Source organism: Callithrix jacchus, chromosome X (genome assembly GCF_049354715.1).
Source record: "Callithrix jacchus isolate 240 chromosome X, calJac240_pri, whole genome shotgun sequence".
NCBI lineage: Eukaryota > Metazoa > Chordata > Mammalia > Primates > Cebidae > Callithrix > Callithrix jacchus.
Genome location: NC_133524.1, coordinates 22,507,191 through 22,523,016, shown reverse-complemented (window position 1 = coordinate 22,523,016; position 15,826 = coordinate 22,507,191). Strand labels below are relative to the sequence as shown.

Sequence of the window (15,826 nt, the reverse complement as noted above, 5' to 3'; positions counted from 1 at the left end):
CACATCCTAATCTCCAGAACCTGGGGATGTGACTTTCTTTGGAAAAGGGTCTTTGTAGATGTAATTAAGTAAAGGATCTCAAGATGAAAGCATCTGCATTATCCAGGTACCCAGACCCTAAACCCAAGGACAAGTGCCCTTTCAAGAGAAGAGAAGATGCGGGGAGAAAAGAGAGCAGGTGACGTAAGACGAGGCCGAGATTAGAGTGGTTAAGAGCCACACGCCAAGCCCAGCACAGTCAGAAGTGCACCAAAAGCTGAAGAGGCAAGGATGAATTCTCCCCTAGAGCGTTCTGGGGAAGCATGGGCCTGACACAATTTGATCTCAAATTTCTGGCCTCCAGAACTGTGAGAGAATAAATTTCTGCCATCGTTACCTATCCAATTTGCGGTACTTTGTTATAGCAGCCCTAACAAGCTAATACACCTACCCAAAATTCGTTTTCAACTTTAACAATAGCAAAAGGAATAGTAAAGTGGCAGTGAAAATATCATATTCAGAATTGCCAAACAGAGCAGTTGATCGTCCAACCAAAACTCACAGACAACATTTGGAACAAAACTAGATGACAGTGTAACCCTAAATCCCCAAACAGGTATAGGTAGAAACAAATGGGCCACAGCCCTGAGACCTGTGGGGTATCAGCAATTGAGAGAGGAAGAAGAGAAAAAGCAAAGGGGCTTTGGACAGTCCTGAGTACTAAAGGAACCTCTTCCAAAAGTCACCAACAGGTGTTCACCCCCAAAAAGTGGTTTCCTCCCCCTTAGAATGCAAGGTCTGGCTAGCCAAAGAGGATGCAGCTGAAACCTGAAAGGACTTGGGTAGGGCTGGATGTCAGGGTGGTCAAGCCCTAATGATGGCCAAAATGAAAGAACCTCCAGGAAAAAGCCCCATATCAGGGAGAGACTACCAGAACAAAATCCACGACACACTCCCACGGCACAAGCATCTATGAACACCGAGCAGTGGTGGCCCAATGAAACATTAAGTTCTCATTCGTTCCTAGCAAAACTATGCCTTTGGGAAAGTTGTTTGGCAGAAAATAATCTAGCTTGCTTTGCTATTCTGAAATTGGTTTCAGGAATTTAAAAGTGAAGGTCTGAATTGTTTTCCCAGAACTGCAGCATTAAGACTTAATTCTGTCTCACTAAAATTAAAAAAAAAATCTAATTTCAAACTTGATAAGATAATTCAGCAGTTTGTGTCTGTCACTGAAAATGGAGGTGGCTTGAGTGTACCGAGCCAGGCAGAACTTTCCCTGAATCTGACGAGCCATTTTGAAACTAAGCAATCTCTCCTTGGCTAGAACAGATGTTTTCTGGTTTGAAAGCATATAAAATAAATCATCACTCCTGGTAAATGGCCTCAAGACGATTCTGTTGGCACATTACGAAATAGAACCCGAACCCCCATGCTGGTGAATGAACAATCTAGGCAAGGCCACCCTGTGTATAACTGACCAGGCTGTGCAGTGAACGAGGACTCTGGCCTGGGTGAGCTGGGGTGAACTTCGTCCCTTAGTCCAAGGAAAGGGAGTGTCTTTGTCTGATCTACGCAAAGGCCTTGACTGTTGGCCAAGCCCAATGTAATGGCTATCCCCTTTTCTAACTGGCACAATTAGAGGAATGGCACCATGTGGGCTAAAGAAAGCCCTCCAGCCAGGTTTCAAACAGAAGGAAAAACTACACAAGAAATCCAATTTGGAGTATTACTTGTTTCCACACTACAGACTTACCCACCAAGTTCAGTAAAAACAGGCCAAGGCTGAACATATTTTTGGAAGCTCATTTACCCACAAGCCCTGTTCATTTGTGTGGCTGCCTGGTCCCTGTGGGCATCTTAGCACGCTAGTCTTGCCTGGAAGGTGTTATGGGAACACCACCGTTTTGCCTACCATCCATCTCCCTTCATCCTCACCTACCTCCTGATTGAGGCCACTCCCTGTCACCCAGTGACACTCTAGGAAGGGGAACTAGAGCTGAAGACTCTGAAGTAATCTTTTTCCAAATCAGAGGATTTTTATTTTCTTTAAAATGAAATTTCACTCTTGTTGCCCAGGCTGGAGTGCAATGGTGCAATCTTGGCTCTCTGCAACCTCCGCCTCCTGGGTTCAAGAGATTCTCCTGCTTCAGCCTCCAGAGTAGCTAAGATTACAGGCATGTGCCGCCACACCCGGCTAATTTTGTATTTTTAGTAGAGACAGGGTTTCACCATGTTGATCAGGCTGGTCTCAAACTCTCGACCTCAGGTGATCTACCCACCTCGGCTTCCCAAAGTGCTGGGATTACACACGTGAGCCATCGCACCCGGCCCCAAATCAGGGTTTTAAGAGAAAACAAAGCAAAGCACGAGGTGGTTCACTTAAGTCATCTTGATCCCAGGTGTTCAATAAATGTTTTGTGGGCAAATAAAAAAGTACTTTTTTTCATCATCAGTAATTTTTTTCATTTTTCAGTAATAAAGACTGAATTCATCATCCTTTGTTTCTATATCTTTGCAGAGGTTCAAGAACATCTAGATCAGTGGTTTACAATCCTAGCTGTGTATTACAATTCACCCAGGGAGGCCAGGCATGGTGGCTCATGTGTGTAATCCCAACACTTTAGGAGGTCAAAGCAGGAGGATCACTTGAGCCCAGAAGGTTGAGACCAGCCTGGGCAATGTGGTGAAAATCTGTCTCTACAAAAACTACAAAAATTAGCCAGACATGGTGGTATTCCCCTATAGTCCCATCTACCCAGAAGGCTGAGATGGGAGAACACTTTATCCTGAGAGGTGAAGGCTGCAACTGAAGAGGGAGACCCAGGCATCTCAGATCAACTTCCCCTTTTTCCTAAGACTGTAAACCTCCCCTTTTCATTCCTAAGACTGTAAACCAAAGCCCTTTTCATATGTAATTCCTGAGACTGTAAACCGAGACCCTTTTCATATGTTAAGCTATAAACCTAAGATTCTTCCATGTGTAACATCTAAAGTATAAGCCTATATAAAGATGGAACCTTCCTTTGTTAGGGGAGCTTGGATGTTAGGCGGCTATTCCACCTTGCTCCCAGCTGAATAAACTCCTTCCTCCTGTATTCGGTGTCCAAGAGATCCGTTTCCCGCGGCCACTCCTGCTACATTTTGGTGCGTTGGCTGGGAAGTGAGTCTCTTTTTCCCGTCGGCAGGAAAAAGTCTCTTAGGTGGTTTGCCTAGCCCTGTGGAGCATCCCTGCAGGGGAACTCCTGCTCACTGGGGTGATACATCCTGAGAGCACACCTGGGCACGTATTTGCCCTCGCCAGAGCGGAGCAGGGAGGCCTTGCAGTGCGGATCCACCCAGTGGCTGAACACTGAGGAGGAACGAGCATTTGGGGAAGTCCAGCTCACTGAATTTGGAAAGATTGAACCCGGGAAAGTAGCCCACCCCATTTTGGGTGGAAGCGTGGCCTGATCACCCACGGGTGCCAGATTGGCACACTGGAAGGTAACTTTCTGTAACCTTGGAAGCTTTTGCTTATGGTTTTGAATTGGAAGGAGAGCAATCGGATGTGTGTCTGTGTGTGGATGTGTGTCTGTGTCGTCGAGCAATTTGTAAGAAAAGATTGAACCCGGGAAGGTAGCCCACCCCATTTTGGGTAGAAGCGTTGCCTGATCACCCACGGGTGCCAGATCGGCACTTTGGAAGGTAGCTCTCTGTAACCTTGGAAGCTTTTGCTTATGGTTTTGAATTGGAAGTAGAGCAATCAGATCTGTGTCTGTGTGTAGATGTGTCCAGCCTTACTTATCCGTCATAAAAGGTATCGGGCCGTTAGGAAGGGTCTCATGCTTCGAGCAATTTGTAAGAAATTAGAGACAGCCACAGAAGGCTGAGTGAAGAAGCCTCTGGGCGTTGTAAAAGGATTGAAGTGAATGTAAATCGGAAAATGCTCTGTGCTGCATCTTGCTAGGCAGGAACTGCTGTGAGTGAACTAACACTCTCCTAACTCTGGGAATTGTTTCTTTGAAGTGTTAATATGGCTCACTCCCATAGCAAGCCCACCCCTTTAGAAACCGTGCTGAAAAATTTCAAGAAGGGATTTAGTGGGAATTATAAAGTAACTAAGACACCAGAGAAATTAAGGGTTGGCCCGGCTCATTGGCTCACGCCTATAATCCCAGCACTTTGGGAGGCCAAGGCGGGTGGATCACGAGGTCAAGAAATCGAGACCATCCTGGTCAACAAGGTGAAACCCCATCTCTACTAAAAATACAAAAATTAGCTGGGCATGGTGGTGCGTGCCTGTAGTCCCAGCTACTCGGGAGGCTGAGGCAGGAGAATTGCTTGAACCCAGAAGGCGGAGGTTGCGGTGAGCCGAGATCACGCCATTGCACTCCAGTCTGGGTAACAACAGCGAAACGCCATCTCAAAAAAAAAAGAAGAAATTAAGGGCTTTATGTAGGGAAGATTGGCCAGCTTTTAGGGTAGGTTGGCCCCCAGAGGGGACCCTAGACAGGCCCCTTGTCTCCAAAGTAAGGCATGAAGTTATATACGACGAGCTAGAACACCCTGATCAATTTCCATACATAGACTCGTGGTTGCAGTTAGTGTTAAACCCTCCAAAGTGGCTAAGAGAGCAGGCAACGACTGTTTTAGTAGCCAAGGGATAGACTGCTAGAAACCACCATCCCCCTCGCCGCCGAGAAACTCGGACTCCCAAATCCAGGCAAATTCAGTGGCAGAAACAGGCAGGATTTGCATGCGTGAATACTTCAGTTATTGGAAGTAGCTAACCAGGCATTTGTAAACCAAGAGGCAGTAAGCCAGAGGGAAAATCATAGGGAAAGGGAACGTCAGGCTCAACGGAAGGCGGACTTGATAGCTACTGCTATGAAAGGAACGCCCCTAAGAGCATGGAAAAAGGGGGGTTCCTAAAAAAGCCCCATAGTCTGCCCGCCTGCGCCTGCAACACGATCAGTGTGCATTTTGTCAAGAAATAGGAGATTGGAAAAAAAATGCCCACAGTTAATGGGAGAACAGGGTGATCCTAAGCACGAGGATCCAGATAAAAAGTGAAGGGGCTCTGTTCAATCTAATGGAGGGGCCACTGGACTAAAAGAGAGGAGGCCGGACTCATACACCCCCAAAGAGCCCACAGTCCGGACGACAGCCCTGTAACCCCCCATGGAATAAACAGAACCAATATTGTTAAAGCTATTAAGGGGTTAAGAGAACAGACTTTCTTGTACTTAACAGACTGCCCCTGCCCTCTTTCTCCCGCAAAACCTGTTGTGCAAATTGAGGGCCACTATCCCATTAAAAAAAAAAAAAAAAAAGACTCCCTGCAGCTAAAAATGCCTCAGGCAGGGGTCATCCAGCCTCTCATTGTCCCTTGGGAAGGACGGTGGAGCCCTCCTAGCCAGAAGCAGAAGACTGATATTATCATCCAGGCCCCTGCAGGGCTTGCGTGGCTTTGCACCCAAAGGGTCAAAAACTATTTGCATTTCAATGGCAGAAACCCAGAAAAAGGTGTAACCAACTCAATACACCTGAACCCAGCTTCCCAGGGGCTCAAAAACTCTCATCATCCTTGGGGAGGCTTCAGCCTGTTACTGCCCCCCAGAAGCTTCTTGCTTGCACGCTGCCCCGTATGCTGATAACCTTCTATTGGGACACCCCACGACAGTCAGGTGCCCAAACAAATGCCTTACTTCGGCACCTGGAGGGCTGTGGGTATAAAGTGTCTAAAAGGAAAGCCCAGATTTGCCAAAAAGCAAATACAATATCTGAGGCTCGCCATCTGGAAGGGGGAACGCAGTCTAGAAGCAGAGGAAGCAAGCCACTTGCCAAGTGACAAAATCTGAGACTAAAAGGCAGGCGAGAGAGCTCCTGGGAGCCGTGGGTTTTGTAAATTGTGCATTTCCAAACTTCGCAGTACTAGCCAAACCCCTCTATGATGTGACAAAGTGGAGAGACAAGGATCCCTCTGAATGGGGATCCCAGCAGCATCAGGCCTATCAGGAACTGAAAACAACTGATGTCGGCTCCAGCTTTGGGGCTGCCTGATTTAACAAAGCCCTTCACATTATATGTGGCAGAAAGAGAAAAAGTGGCAGTTGGGGTCCTAGTCCAAATAGTAGGACCTTGGGCCCAGGCCTGTAGCTTACCTCTCCAAGCAGCTGGATGGAGTTTCCAAAGGATGGCCCCCATGCTTAAGGGCCCTGGCAGCAACTGCTCTGCGAGCACAAGAAGCAGATAAGCTAACTCTGGGACAGAACCTAAATATCAAGGCACCTCACGCAGTAGTGACTCTAATGAATACCAGAGGGCACCACTGGTTATCAGATGTTAGGCTGACCAAATACCAGGGCCTGCTATGTGAAAATCCCCGTATCACCATTGAAGTCTGCAACACCTTAAACCCCGCCACTTTGATCCCAATGTCAGAGGGTCACGTTGAACACAACTGTGCTGAAGTCCTGGGCACAGTCTATTCCAGCAGGCCTGATCTTCGGAATCAGCCATGGACAGTAGTAGACTGGGAGTTGTATGTGGATGGGAGCAGCTTTGTCAATCCACGAGGGGAAAGATGTGCAGGCTACGCCGTGGTAATGCTGGACACTGTAACTGAGGCCAGATCCCTGCCTCAGGGCACCTCAGCTCAGAAGGCTGAACTCACTGCTTTAAGTCAAGCCCTAGAGCTGAGTAAAGATGAGGTTGTAAACATTTACACTGACTCTCCATAAGCCTTCCCGACTCTCCAAGCACACTGAGCACTGTACAAAGAGAGAGGCCTGTTAACTTCGGGGGGAAAGAAATAAAATATCAGCATGAAATTTTGCAGCTGCTAGAATCAGTCTAGAAGCCCCGGAGGGTGGCGGTCATGCATTGCCGAGGACGTCAGTGGGCCCACACCTCCGTGGCCCTGGGAAATTCCCGAGTGGATTCAGCAGCTCAGAAGGCAGCATCTGCCCCCTACTGAATAGCAGTTACAGCCCTGCTGATTCCTCAGATCCCTGATCTAATACCTACTTACTCTGAGGAAAGAGACTTTCTCCAGACAGAAGGGGGCAACTGATTAAAGAAGGATGGATCCAACTGCCAGATGGAAAAATAGCAGTACCACAGCTGCTGGGGGTAGCAGGTGTACAAGCCGTACATGAGACCACTCATTTAGGTCAAGAGTCGCTTGAAAGGATGTTGGGCCGGTACTTTTACATCTCACACCTAGCAGCCTTGACCAAAACTGTGGCACAGCAATACATTACATGTCGGCAACACAACACGAGGCAGGGTCCAACTATTCCCCCTGGAATTCAAGCTTATGAAGCAGCACCGTTTGAAGATCGCCAGATAGACTTTATTGAAATGTCCAAGTGTGGGAGACATAATTATTTGTTGGTCCTGGTGTGCACATACTCTGGATGGGACTGAAAGAGCCCATTGCAGCTTCGAGATCTTATCCCTAGGTTTGGACTGCTACTGCACATCGGAGCAGACAGCGGACCAGCGTTTGTGGCAGATTTAGTCTGGAAAACAGCAACGGCCTTGGGTATCACCTGGAAACTGCACGCTGCTTACCGAACTCAGAGTTCCGGAAAAGTGGAAAAGATGAACCGGACCATCAAAAACAGCTTAGGGAAAGTGTGTCAGGAAACAAGATTAGAGTAGGTGCAGGCACTTCCCTTGGGGTTATTCAAAATTAGAGGCACCCCCTTTAGGAAAAACAGGATATTCCCCTATAAAGTCTTATACCATAGGGCCCCTCCCCTACTTTGGGCACTCCTAGGAACTCCTCAGGAGTGGGGAGAGATTTAGTTAGGATGCTAGTTACCAGTTCTAAGGAGAATCGCTTAGGATACTTCAACCTAAGTAAATAACAAATGTCCTCCTTTTCAGCTTTCGGCTCAGAGGAGGCCAAGGTGCAACTTTCTTCAGTCATCCCGAATCCGGGTTCATCCAACACCAGCCACCTCCACCATGCCACCGAAGTTCGACCCCAACGAGATCAAAGTCGTCTCCAAAAAAGGTTGGTAATGACATTGCCAAGGCAACGGGTGACTGGAAGGGCCTGAGGATTACAGTGAAACTGACCATTCAGAACAGACAGGCCGAGATTGAGGTGGTGCCTTCTGCCTCTGCCCTGATCATCAAAGCCCTTAAGGAACCATCAAGAGACAGAAAGAAACAGAAAAGCATTAAACACAGCGGGAATATCACTTTCGATGAGATTGTCAGCATTGCTCAACAGATGCAGCACCGATCTTTAGCCAGAGAACTCTCTGGAACCATTAAAGAGATCCTGGGGACTGCCCAGTCTGTGGGCTGTAATGTAGATGGCCGCCACCCTCATGACATCATAGATGACATCAACAGTGGTGCTGTGGAATGCCCAGCTAGTTAAGAAGCACAAAGGAAAATATTTCAATAAAGGTCATTTAACAACTGGTTAAAAAAAAAAATGTCCTGTAAGCCTTTTTCTCCCCAGTTCACCCTTTCTCACTAGGTAATCACGTGTGGATAAAGGATGGGAGTACAGCTCCTCTAAAGCCACAATGGAAAGGACCTCAGACCTGATCCTGACCAATCCCACAGCCGTGAAGGTAGAGGGAATCCTAGCCTGAATCCACCACAGCTGTGTAAAGACCAGCAACAGCTGAGACTTAGACCAAGGCAAGGACTGCAGAATCACCTTAAAGGACAACAAGCCTTGCTCCAGCCACATCCTGGAAGCTGGCTGGTCCACACCCGGCTGAAGCATGAGATTCATCGTGGGACTTGTTCTTCTTAATATTTGGACTTGCACAGTAGGAACATTAACTAATTTTGAAGAATGCCCTCAGTATGTACACCAGGTAGGACGTAAAAGTTACTGCCATTCTTTTGTCCTGCAGTTCTTATAAATGTACAGGGACACAGAAGGGAACCTGTTTGTATAATGGTATTCAATATAAGGTGTGTGATCCATGAGATGGACAGGCAGCTGTGTCGTAGGCATCATTAAGCCCTCTTTCTTCCTATTATCTGTTAAGATAGGTGAGCTGTTAGGACGTCCAGTTTACTCCGCTAGAGAGAAGAGAGACCTAACACTAGGGAATTGGACAGATGATGAGTGGCCACCGGAGAGAATTGAGTACTATGGGCCAGCCACATGGGCTGAAGATGGCTCATGGGGATACCGAACCCCTATTTACATGCTCAACCGGATCATCCGGTCGCAGGCTATTTTGGAAATACTCACTAATGAAACGGGCAAAGCTCTGTCCCTCTTGGTCCGACAAGAAACTCAAATAAGAAACGCAATTTATCAGAACCGGCTGGCCCTAGATTATGTGCTAGCAGCCGAAGGGGGAGTCTGTGGAAAATTCAATCTAACCAACTGCCGTCTGCACATACATGACCAGGGGCAAGCAGTAGAGGATACTGTGCGAGACATGACCAAACTGGCATACGTGCCTGTACAGGTGTGGCACAGATTTAACCCTGAGTCCTTATTTGGAGGTTGGTTCTCATCCTTGGGAGGATTCAAAACCCTCAACATAAGTGTTATAATAATAATAGGTGTTTGTTTACTGCTCTCTTGTCTACTCCTCTTGTTCCTTCAGATGATTAGGGGATTCATCACCACTGTAGTTAGCCAAAAAATGACATCATAAGTGTACTATATGAAACATTATCAGTCGGTTTCTTCAGAAAATCTGGAAAGTAAGAATGAAAGTGAGACCTCTCACTAATATTATAAAGTGGTAAGGGTCTCATATGGGGGAGTGAAGAGGGAGACCCAGGCATCTCAGATCAACTTCCCCGTTTTCCTAAGACTGTAAACCTCCCCTTTTCATTCCTAAGACTGTAAACCGAAGCCCTTTTCATACGTAATTCCTGAGACTGTAAACCAAGATCCTTTTCATATGTTAAGCTATAAACCTAAGATTCTTCCACATGTAACATCTAAAGTATAAGCCTATATGAAGATGGAACCTTCCTTTGTTAGGGGAGCTTGGATGTTAGGCAACTATGCCACCTTGCTCCCGGCCGAATAACTCCTTCCTCCTGTATTCCATGTCTGAGAGATCCGTTTCCCGCGGCCGCTCCTGCTACACAACGACCCATGATTGCACCACTGTTCTTCAGCCTGGGCAATAGTGAGACCCTGTCTCAAAAAAATACTAATCACCTGGGGAGTATTAAAAAATTCCAATGCCATACATTAACCCAGTTAAGTAGAAATCTGGGGGTGGGACCCAAGCATCAATATTTTCAAAAGCTCCCTGGGCAATTCCAACATGCAGCCACAGTTAAGAACCACTAACGTAAATCACCCAATAGAAAAAAAAAAAAAGAAACCCCTTACAATTTCCGTACCAGTTATACTCGTCACCAAAAAGTTATAAAAAAATGCGCAACGAAACAGAAGGGCTGAAAAAAGTTAGAACTCTTTAGTAACTGAAGCCACGGGTAACCTGTCACATGCCCCAGAAAATGCCTTGCAATTATTCCAAATTACAACCTGTATGCCTGTCTAGTATGGAACTTGTAAAAATGACGAAACAAATCATACTTGCTCTTATCAGGGTTCCTGGATATCAGGGTCAAGGTTAACGATGTGGTAAGAAAGACTATCCTGTCTTTCACAAGACTTTGGCAACCCAGCCATACCCACTAAATGTCAGGAATGTCCTTGCTTGTCAATAAAGACCCCATACCCTAACTGCCCCAAGGGCAGGACAGGGGCAGTACAATCCCTTGAGAACTACTAGATGTTCTAAACATGGGTAAAAATGAGCCTGAGGTCAGAATATACTCAAACTTGAGAACACAGGATACCAAGGTCCTAAGTGTCCACAAATTAGAAGAAAATGTGAACAAAGATTCAAATGCTAAAAGAGCTCATCACACTACTTTCAAGGAGACATAGTCATCCACCAAACTAGGCCAACGAAATGTTCTTCTTTGGCAGCTCTTAGAAAATTCACTTCAGTGGCCAGGCAAAAACAATACATTACAACTAGTAGATCAGTCAGCCTTCCAAAGTACTCAGAAACAGTGACCTCTCCCAAGGCAAAAGGTGTCCTTTGTCTACTGAACAACACAATGTCCCCATTTCCAGCCCACTGCCTACTTTGTGTATGTGTGTTCAACAGTAATTTAAAATGAATAAACTGGTCCAAATTAAAATACACCACTACTAAAGGAAGGGGAAAAAAAGAATCAAGACCTACGCTTTACCCTCCTGCCTCATTTTCTACCAGGGAACCATTTATAGGCCCGTCTTGGAGAGCCTCATTCTTCTGACCCTGAGCATCAGCTCTGGATGGCCGAAGCCCAAATCTGTGTATCTAGCTGGAACTTTGCTTGCTGTGCAACTGCTCCCAGCACTGTTCCAATCACAAGTCTGGGATCAATATCAGGCTTGTTACTTCGCTACTCTCATCAATGGTTATTACATCACCAGCCACTTAACATTCCCCATAACAGGCCCCACCAAGCCTCTCACCAGTCTCTCTACCCCACCCCAACTCACTGGCCAGGACTTTTCACTTACAGACCTAAAAAAAGCTGAAACACTACTTTGTAGGGTTCCTGTATAGAACCCAGAATCAACGTCAGTTCCTTCCTTCCCTCGTGGTCTTGTACCGCTATTTAATCCGTACCGCTATTTAATCTTGTACCGCTATTTGATCCATATGGCATGCAGCCCCGTGTGCATAAAGGAGATCAGCTGTACTAGTCAACCTTACTAGCCCAGGGAGTCACTCTGAATCAAAAATCAAACCTGCTCCCCCGCCCCTCCCCAAAACAAAGACATGCATGTTATATTCCTGCTCCTCCTTCAGCTTTGAGAATCTAATATATTCCTTAACAAACTAAATTCCATTAGAGGCTGCCCTAAGGAAATGTACAATTCTCACACATCCAGAAAGACAAAAAACAACAAAAAACCTCTATTTGTGACCTTGGCTTGTGGCTATTTTTCAGCTTCAAAAACTTTAGCTAAGAAAACTCAGGCTGAGTTTTGAGCACCCTGGGGACTTTCTGAAGGCTACACAACCTCGACTACCGTGTGTGTGTGTGTGTGTGTGTGTGTGTGTGTGTGTGTGTGTGTGTGTCTGTGTGGTGTGTGTGTGTGTGTGCGCGCGCGCACCACCCCTGACACAAGGTCATTAGACTCCACAGGCCAGAGACTTGACATCCTCCTCTGCAAAATGAGGGGGTTGGAACAGAAGATTTACATTCACATTCCTTTCAGCTCTCTCACGGTCAAGGAGCACCTGGCTTGTGAAACTGGGAGATGAATTTCTATTCTCGCCAAGCATATTTTTAGTTATGAAGGCTGAAAATTTTCTACCTCACTATCAAGCCCCTTTCTCCCCTAGGTCTCTCCCAGAACTGGCTCCAAGGGGTGGTCGGTCATCCCCATCCCCGCATCATGCCAAGTGATAAGACCCAAAGCTGAAGCTCCAGCTCACCTAACGCTCCAGCAACTGCAGCCCCAGCTACCACAGAACTGCCAAGAGTTCCAGAGCTCCATGCCCCTACACTCACACAGACAGACAGACACACACACACTCACTCATGCCTTCCCACTTACCACCCAAGTCCAAGGGCCCACCTTTGGTCAGGCTTACACCCAGCCCCTTCCTGCCTGCTCAGTTCAGGGATCTGTACTCTCTCCATGGGAAGATGGCCTGCGAGCTGGCTGGCAACAGAGCCAGTCTGCAACTCCCTACAGGGGAAGTACAAACGCAAGCATCCTTCCCCCTAAACCCCAGACCCCAATGTCAGATAACCTGAGAGCCAGGCTCAGGTTGTGTGCAATTTCCCTTCACACATAAAGCACCTTTCTGGTTTTTCTTGACGAACTTCTCTACCTAAAAGAGGAAAGGAAACCGGATTCCTATCCAATTTGAAATCATTCAGGAAGCTGCTTTAAAAGCCCGTTCAGCTGTTCTAATCTTGGTAACACTGGTGGTTACACATCTGTATGCATTGTTCAAAACTCAGAACTGGTATACTAAAATTTACATAAACTATACCAAGTTAAAGAAGTATCTGTTCAGGAGTCACCAACACCACTGACACAACCCCTCTGAAAAGGATGACAAAGACAATGGCATCCCTCAAGTCTTCTTTTCACCCAAGTCCATAGCTAAGCACTGCCTAAGGGTCTGAGAGCATCTTTTCAGATCACTCAGAATGTGCGAGGTCCATCAAAAGCATGAAGACTGACAGGTAGCAAGTCCAGATTACAGAAATCAAGTGATATGCAAAAAATCCTTCGATTTCACAAAAGAAAATTCTAATTTGAAATTAAAAGTTGAACTTTTTAATTTTCAAAAAGGATCTGCTTATTAGACTTCTAAGATATTCAGAAGCCTAATGAATTTCTAGGTCAAGCAGGTAGTTCTTTGGTGAGACTTATTTAACAGCTTGGCTTTCTAGCCCCAAGTCTAGTCCTTTTTACAACAGCTGCATGATGATAAAATGAAGCTGACACAGATGTTCACAGCAGCGTGGTATGCAATAGCCAGAAAGTAGAAACGACCCAAACTTCCATCAGGTTATAGATGGGTAAGTAAACTGTGCTTTATTCATGCGGTTATTCAGGCATAAAAGGAATAAAATACTGATATATGCTACATACAACATGGTTGGACCTTAAAAACACTATGCTAAGTGAAAAAGAAGCTTTCACTAAGCTAAGTGAAAGAAGTGATTCTATTTGCTTTGTCCAGAAAAGGCAAATCCATAGAAATGTAAAGCAGATTAGTGGTTCCAGAGGCTGGGAAGAATGAGGGTAGGAATAAGGGTGATGGCTAAGAGGCACAGGGTTTCTTTCTGAGGTGATGAAAATGTTCTAAAGTTGATTGTCATGATGGTCACACAACTCTGCAAATACACTGAAACCTACTGAATTTTACATATTCAATAAAGGAGTTGTATTGGCATATGAATCTCATCTCAAAAAAGTTGTCCCCCTCCACCCCAAAATGCCAAAGTAACAAGCTGAGCCTTCAGAATCTCACTTACCTCAAGGTTGCCAAGGCAATGGAGAAGTCTCAGAAGCTGGTTTCTCCACTGGCAAGCCACATGTAGAAGAAAGAAACTGCATCCTTATTTCTCACCTTATACAAAAATCAATTTAAGGTGGATCGAAGACGTAAATCTAAGAACTGAAACCATAAAAATTCTAGAAGATAATGGTAACATCAGAAAACCTCTTCTACACATTGGCTTAGGCAAAGAATTCATGACCAAGAACCCAAAAGCAAATGCAACAAAATAAAAATAAATAAATAGGATCTAATTAAACTAAAAATCTTCTGCACAGCCAAAGAAATAATAATCATCAAACAGATAACCCACAGAGTAGGAGAAAATATTTACAAACTATTCATCCAAAGGACTAACATCCAGAATCTACAGGGAACTCAAACAAATCAGCAAGATAAAAACAGATAATCCCATCAAAAAGTGGGCCAAGGACATGGGCAATAGACGATTCTTAAAAGAACATAAACAGCCAACAAGCATGAAAAAATGCTCAACATCACTAGTTATCAAGAAAATACAAATTAGAACCACAATGAGATACCACCTTACTCCTGCAAGAATGACTATAATTAAAAAGTCAAAAAATAATAGATGTTGGTGTGGATGTGGTGAAAGCGGAATACTTTAACACTACTGGTAGGGATACAAACTAGTACAACCACTATGGAAAACAGCATTGAGATTCCTTAAAGAACTAAAAGTAGAATTACCATTGCATCTAGCAATCCCATTAGTGGGTATATACCCAGAGGAAAAAAAATCCATTATTTGAAAAAGAAGGCCAGGCGTGGTGGCTCACGCCTGTAATCCCAGCACTTTGGGAAGCCAAGGCGGGCAGATCACTTGAGATCAGGAGTTCAAGACCAGCCTGGCCAACATGGTGAAACCTGGTCTCTACTAAAAATATAAAAGTTAGCTGGGCACGGTGGTGGGCGCCTCTAGTCTCAGCTACTCAGGAGGCTGAGGCAGAAGAATCACTTGAACCCAGGAGGTGGAGGCTGCAGCGAGCAGAGATCAGGCCACTGCACTCCAGGCTAGGCAACAGAGTGAGACTCTGCCTCAAAAAAAAAAAAAAAAAGAAAAGAAAAGAAAGGAAAAGAAATCATTACATGAAAAAGTCATACACACACACATTTATGGCAGCACAATTTGCAATTTCAAAAATATGGAACCAACCTACATGCCCACTGATCAACGAGTGGATAAAGAAAATGTTGTTTATTGGCCAGACGTGGTGGCTCATGCCTATAATCCCAGCACTTTGGGAGGCCAAGGTGGGTGGATCACTTGAGGTGAGGAGTTCAAGACCAGCATGGCCAACATGGTGAAACTGCGTCTATACTAAAAATACAAAAATTACCTGGACTTGGTGGCACATATCTATAATCCCAGCTATTCGGGAGGCTGAGGCAGGAGAATTGCTTGAACACAGGAGACAGTGAGTGGACATCACGCCACTGCACTCCAGCCTAGGCAACAGAGCAAGACTCTGTCTCAAAACAAAAAAATTAAATAAAAGATATATCATGGAATACCACTCAGCCATAAAAACAAATGAAGTGTTTTGCAGCAACTTGAATGGAGCTGGAGGCCATTACTCTAAGTGAAGTAACTCAAGAATGGAAAACCATATATCATACATCCTCAACTTAGAAGTGAGTGCTAAGCAATGAGGACGCAAAGACATAAGAATGATATAATGGACTTTGGGAGCTACAGGGGAAGGGTGGAAAGGGGGTGTAAGATAAAAGACTACATATTCGGTACAGTGTAGACTGCTCAGGTGACAGGTGCACCAACATGTCAGAAATCATCA

At 45.4% G+C, this 15,826-nt stretch overlaps 1 protein-coding gene and 1 pseudogene across 4 annotated transcripts in view; one reads left to right on the top strand and one right to left on the bottom strand.

Annotated features, from left to right (window-relative positions):
- Positions 1-15,826, bottom strand: part of SMS (spermine synthase) — a 70,602-nt gene that overhangs the window by 35,691 nt on the left and 19,085 nt on the right. The gene's annotated exons all lie outside the window — the stretch shown is intronic.
- On the top strand, positions 6,842-8,532 carry LOC144581221 (large ribosomal subunit protein uL11 pseudogene; annotated as a pseudogene).